The sequence below is a fragment of the Pteropus alecto genome, unplaced genomic scaffold, assembly GCF_000325575.1.
Source record: "Pteropus alecto unplaced genomic scaffold, ASM32557v1 scaffold72, whole genome shotgun sequence".
NCBI lineage: Eukaryota > Metazoa > Chordata > Mammalia > Chiroptera > Pteropodidae > Pteropus > Pteropus alecto.
In genome coordinates this window covers 13787872-13794870 of record NW_006436811.1, presented here as the reverse complement: position 1 = coordinate 13794870, position 6999 = coordinate 13787872, and the positions used below count along the sequence as shown (strand labels likewise).

Genomic DNA, 6999 nt, shown 5'->3' with positions numbered 1-6999 from the left:
TAACTCATGGATTCAGTCAATCATTTCAGTAGAAATGCTGCCAGCTTTAGCTGAAGGAGACAGAGATAGAACAAAGTGAAGGAAGGCTGTTGGATCTCAGAGATTTTACAGGACAAGCCAATAGAACTGTCTTTAAACATGTTATCATTCGAGAAAAGAGAAAAATGACCCAAAGGCATGATATCACTGTCATCATGGGTCTAATGAGAAGAGATCAGAGACAGAGCTGTCTCCTCCATGGTTCTATATGACAGAGCATCCATTCAGGGACTTGGGGGCAGGGATAATACTTCTGCCCAGGGCCAAGGAAGTCTGGTAGGCCACCGCTCCTGCTAGTGCAGAAGACAATGCCCCTACTCTGGGGGGCTCAAAGGCAAAACATTGAACCAAAGTGGATTATTTGCAATCATTAGAATATAATGGAATTTGCCCTGTTAACATTCCAACTTCTATTTAGTGGGGAACTGTGACTTCTTTTTCTTTCTGATTTCTCTGTTTTGGAAAGAGAATGCCTATCCTATGCCTGTCTTTTCTATTTTAGAATTATTCCAGTCTATTCTGGTTTCACATATTAGTAGATGAGGAGGAATTTTGTCCCAGGATGAATCATACCTCAAGGCTCAGTTATACCTGACTTAAATATTTAGATAAGAATTTGCAATTAGAGTTGATGCTGCAATGGGTTAAGTCTTTTGGGGCTGTTGGGATGGGTGAGTATATATTACATAAAAGAAGGACATACATTTTGTGGGACCAAAGGGTGATTTGTATTGAGCCAAATTCTTTCACCTCAAAATTCATATGTTGAAATTCTAATCACTAATACTTCAGAAAGAATGCAACTGTATTTGGACATAGGACCTTTAAAGAGGTAACTGAGGTAAAATGAGGTAATTTGGGTGGGCCCTAATCCAATATGACTGATGCCTTTATGAGAAAGTGAGAGATCCTAGACCTGGGTACACAGAGAGACCATATGAGGATAAAGCAAGTAATCAGCCATCTGTAAGCCAAAAAGAGAGGCCTCAGAAGAAAGCAAATCTACTGACATCTTAATATTGAACTTCCAGCATCCAGAACTGTGAAAAAATAAATTTGTGTTGTTTAAGCCACCCAGTTTGTGGTATTTCCTATGGCAGCCCTAGCAAATTATTACGGTGACTGAATTGAAATTGTCTAAGTAGTAGGAAGTGGCAAAAAGCCACAAAGCATGTAAAATTCTATTTTATGCTTTTGCCTACCTATTCAAGATAGAGGTTCTCAGCAAATTAATAAATTAACTATTGCTTTATTCTGAGTCTAAGACAAAATGCAGATTTGTTCCAGCCAATATTCAACTACATGTTGCATCAACAAAAATTTAAGGATATGGTTCCATAGTGTGGTGGTTAGCATGCCAGCTTTGCATGCAGAAGGTCCTGAGTTCATGCCCCAGTGGAGCCACGGTCCATGGTTTAAGATCATGCCACCCTGAACAAGCCCGATGTCTGATCTCAGAAGCGAAGCTGGGTCGGGCGTGGTTAGTACTTGGATGGGAGACCACCTAGGAAGACTAGGTGCTGTAGGCATAAAAAAAAAAAAAAAAAATTAAATATGGATTGTAAATAATATGTAAATTAACTCAAAATATAGAAAAGTCAATTTCTATACATATATAGAATAAAGATATTAAAATTTGCCTTATGTAAAAAATATATTCTATCTTAATTTACTTATATAATAGATATTTGAAGTGATTAGTAAAACATTCTGCATGTTTATGAGATTACATTTGACTAATTAAGACACATTAAGTAAATACGGGAATTTAAAAGCAAACTATAATAAGTATAGTTTTCTGCATTTTTAATTAACATTTCAAAGCTAAAATAAATTGTCTAATTTAATTTATAGATTAGAGATAATGGAAGTCCTTATTGGCTTTGCCTTTGTAAGCATTTTTATTTATAATGACTCCAAATGCAGATAAACTTGACTTAAATTTTCAGGGCTGTCATGTATGAACAGAATGCTCTCAATCTTTATGCCAGTAAACTAGGATTTAAGGACGATACATCCAATTGATAAATGATAAATGATTAGATAGATAGATAGATAGATGACAGATAATAGACAGACAGACAGTTATATATAATAGTAACTGATATGTAATCTTCAAAGCGTGATTCTCAAAGCTTTACACAGTCAATATCAGCCTTATATTAATAAGTAGCCAATCATTTTTTAATTAAAAATTTGTTAATTTGTCATTTCAGTCTGGTCAATTCCTCATTATTAGTTAGTTGATCCATCATTATTTCCTAGTCAAATGGTAATCTGCCCCCAAACTTTACGTGTAATTTTTTTTTCCTTCATGCTTCTCTCCAAATTGGTATCTGATATGCCTCCCTTCTTCTTTGCCTATGAATGATAGTAAATTATGTCACCCCAAAATATACCTCTTTAATATAAGGATTATTTTGAGAAACTACGGACACAAGAGAAGCTCTAAAAACATAGTAGAAGTTACCCTTATGTAAAGGAAATTTACATTAGAAAGGGGACTTGTACCAGGAAGAGAGCTAGTACCTGAGGTCTGTTTTTTACAGAGAGAGTTATCTATATGGTAGGACAACCTTTGTTTACTAAACATTTCCCCTTCTCACCTTCTTGTGAATTGCCTTCCTTCACTTTGAAGACTCAGACCCCTATTAGTTTCCTTAGCTTAGGATGGGATGTATGCTTCAATAGTCTGGCCACTTGAAGCCCTAGAATCCTACTCCTTTTCCAACTCTCGGTGGTCTGGCTGCCTTTTGAGTCTCAAATATTTGTGGGGCTCTCGTACATAAGAATGCATATATGTAAGTAAATCGAATTTTTTGTCCTGTTAATCTTTCCTTTATTATTGGGGGGAGAGGAGGGGCTCAGATAAGAACCTAGAAGGATAGAAGGTAAGTTATTTTCTTCCCATACAGTAAAATCATAATTCTTTTACAAATAAATTTCTGCTTTCTCTGTCATAAACACTTCTTTGAATTTCTGTGTTATTAAATTTGTCATTAATATGTAATATATAATACATTTTAAGCTTGTATTGTACCTTTTCATCTCTCTTGCTCTCTTTCCCCTTTTATGTAAGTATTACAAATCTTTAAGGGACAGAGAGCCTACCTATGTCCTTGTATCCTTAGTGCCAAACCATCTATTCATCTTTTAAAATATTTCATTTCAAAATGCATTACTCTAACTCCTCAACATTCAATTAAGATAATAACAAATTATTTAACCTACAAAGGCTCATAATGTTGACTTATAAACCATTAATTTCATATAACTTTTCCTAAAGTTCTATCCTACAAACATATACATGAGAAGACCAGGGATTCCTTCACAGATGAGGGCTAATTTGATCTAAGACTTGAAGAATGAATAGTTGAAGAAGGAAGGTGGTTCTGGCCAAAGTGAAATCCAGGCAGGGGTGAAAGTGATTACTGCCACATTCATACAACTTGACTTACTTAGCATGAATGGAACAGAGTAGGAATGGCTTTGGTGCGGTGACTATGACAAGTGTTGAAGAGAGATAAGGTAGACAAGGATGATATTAGTAGTCTTTTATACCTTGCTAATATATTTGAACGTTATCTCCAGGATAATGAAAAAAATACTGATATTTTAAGAAAAAGATTTATATTACTCAATTTGCTTTAAGTTTTGATCTCAATAAGCTCTCAATATATAAAGATGAGAAGTAAATTATTTATTTTGATTGAATTTAAAATAATTTTCTGTTTAAAAATGTACATATATTTTCAGAAAAAGAAAACTTTATGAAAAGACCTTGAATAGTTTCTTTTAGACATATGTGGAAATATTAGCCAATGAGATTTGGTAAAGATAATTTGATATTGATTTAATATGAATAGCTATTCTCACTCCTTGAAAGACTGTATAACAATGCCTCTCATTCATTAAAACATATTTCCCTTGGTAGTTATTTTGTGTAACAAGTCTTATTTAAAATATTAGAAAAGTTAAAATATTTTTCACACACTGTAAATTTTTATTAATAAAGATAAGTTTGTAGGCCTGAAACATTTACTTATTTAATTATGCATATATACACTTATTTATTACAAACTATTAAGATTTCTATGTCAGTTCCTAGCAGATACTCCAAGAAGATAACTTATTGTGAAGTAAGTTTCTATACCTGAGAATATTAGATAAAAATTACTCTTCAAAGCAATTTTACTAAGCGGACTATATTGATGTCGAAATAACTTTCTAAGTCCAAGTTAGAGCCGCTCCTGCCCAGGGTGCCATGTTAGCAACTCAAAAGTTAGATATCGTTTGTTTCCCTGTAAGTGCTCTGCTTGACCAGAAATGCAATATGTTCATCAGTCAGTTCTTACACATCACGTCAACTCTGGGCTTTCTCATCCCAAACAAGGTTGACTCTGTGGCCCCAGCCAATCAGTTATTTTCTATTTTTTTGTTCATTGTTCTTTATTCTTTATCCTATGAAAGCTTCTTTTCTTCAGCTCCATTTTGCAGTTCTCTGAAAGAACTGTTTAATTCCTGAAATGTTTAATAAAGTTTGACTGTATCATCTAAATTCTTTCCTTTACAATTGGTTACAAGCTGATTGTTATATGAGTTGAGTTTTCTTCATTCAAACAATAATTTTGAGCACTTCCCATTTCCAGGGCAGTGTTCTGGGCCTAAAAGCAGTGAATGAGCAATATGAAGTCATTGTTCTCTTAGACCTTGTGTTGAATCTTGAAGATTACAATACACAAATAAACAAATTAAAATATTTCAGATGGCTATAGTGAACAAAGTATAACAAAGAAATATGATACAATTTCATGGGCAGAGGTTAGGGAGGCTTCTCAGAAAGCAAAACATGTGAATTAGAAGAAATCAAGCATTCCAGGCAGAGAGAACAGTGATGCAAAGGCCTGAAGCAAAATGATCTTGACAGATTTCATGGAAGAGTAAGAAAGCAATGATGCAATCCCACTTAAATCAAGTGCCATTCAAATATAATTGTAGTCTTTATGGTTTCTTTTCTAAAGAGACTTACAATAACAATGGGACATGATACTGGGTATTAGAATGAAATCACATGCATCTGTACTTGACAGACTTCAGGATGTGCTTGTTGGAGTATGAGAACACTGGTTTTCTTCACAGCCACTGTTTGTTTCTGAATCAGGGAAGTTAGAACTAAAATAGTCAGCACAAGACAAAACTTGACCTTTTAAAGTCATGAATCTTGCTATGACAACATCTAAAGAATTATGAACATACTATCCTAAGAGTGTGTGTGTCTGTAATATTTACTTGTTTTTACTTGTTTTACTTGTTTTTGTCTGCCCTCTATTTTATTTACATGACTACTTTTTTATGAGATTATTTCTTATAAATTTCTCTCATACAATGAGAAATATGTAATTATTCTTTATTTATGATTTGGCAATTATGGATATATCAAAATTCTTGTTGAAATTTTTTAGATATACTCTAATATGTCACTGTGGTTTAAAATTGTTGCATGGAGAACTGAAGAGAATACCTGTGTACTTTAAACATGAGACTACTCTGTTCTTCAAATTATTATTTAATATAGCCTAAAACATCACTAGATTTTACTTTTTTGCTGTGGTGAATCATCCAAGTTCTTAGTAAGTTAAGAGAATATGGAGAAAAATTGATATCTCTCTGTGTCATATAATCTTTCATTTAAAATCATACAAATGATAAAATTACTATATCAAAAATATTCAGATATCTCTCTAAACTTTAGCATGAATTCTTTGCCTCACTTCTCAAATATATTTTATGGACATCTAACCTACAGATTTCTCACAACTTGCAAACAAGTGTTCAGACCATGGCACACATAGCCTGTCAATCAAGTGGCAAGCAAGAAGAGAATCATTCAGTCCTTCTCCCACAAGAAGCCAAAAAATGGAAGTCTCTAGCACCTTCTGAGTGTAATTTATGTTATCAGAGAACATACTGAACATAATCCTTGTAAAGGAGATGTTAGATATGTTGAGTCTTGAAAAGCGGACAAAAGAAAAAGATGGATTTTCTCTGATTATCTTTCTTTATAACAAAAGTGAGAATGCTCCACTGCCTTTACAAAACTACTAAACTACTAAACTAGACCACAGAAAGTTTCAAAAGAAAATTGGCCTATCAAATCCACGTCAGCCTACTTTAATACTAATATTGTTATTGTTGTTGTTATAATTAAATTTTTATAGTTTATCACATGAAACTTTTTCAACCTCCACATTAAGTTTATAATTTCATGATGAAATGCATTGGGACAGAATGACCACCTTAGGTCTTATGCATTACAAGTAGCATTCAGATTTTTTTTTTCTGAACGCAGGCTGGAGCACATGGGATAATGGGCCAGTAAATGTAGGTATCTCATGTTCACTTGCTATCCTGTGGAAAAGTATGCTTTTTCCAGCATTCAGGTGACTCACTCTGGATTGTGACTTCAATGGAAGAAATATATACACTCTGCACATATTCCAGATGATTGTTCATATGCATAAAAGATATTATTAGAGAAATGATAATTTTCAGCACTTAATATAAACATGATAGTTGAACTGATAAGTTTTAAATGACTATTAATACCTAGACAAGGAAATGCAGGTGTTTTTAATTTGTAAATACTCTTATTTTTCCAACTCCAAAATGACTTTTCTTAATTCAAATTAATTGAAGGTAAGAACATAAACTTTTATTTCATTATCTGTCAAATAGTCATTGCTACTTGGTATTTCATTACCTATAAAAAGAGAAATTTCTGTCTATGGCCATGCTACCCTGAACAAGCCCAATCCCGTCTGATCTTGGAAGCTAAGCAGGCTCGGACCTGGTTAGTACTTGGATGGGAGACCACCTAGGAACACCAGATGCTGTAGGCATAAAAAAATAGAAAAATAAGGGATTGTAAGCTAACAAGGTCCTTGCAATCTGTGAGGTCAA

At 33.6% G+C, this 6999-nt stretch overlaps 1 pseudogene; it reads left to right on the top strand.

The window, feature by feature from the left end:
* Positions 1-6819: 6819 nt before the first annotated feature.
* Positions 6820-6938, top strand: LOC112481554 (annotated as a pseudogene).
* The last annotated feature ends 61 nt before the right edge of the window (positions 6939-6999 follow it).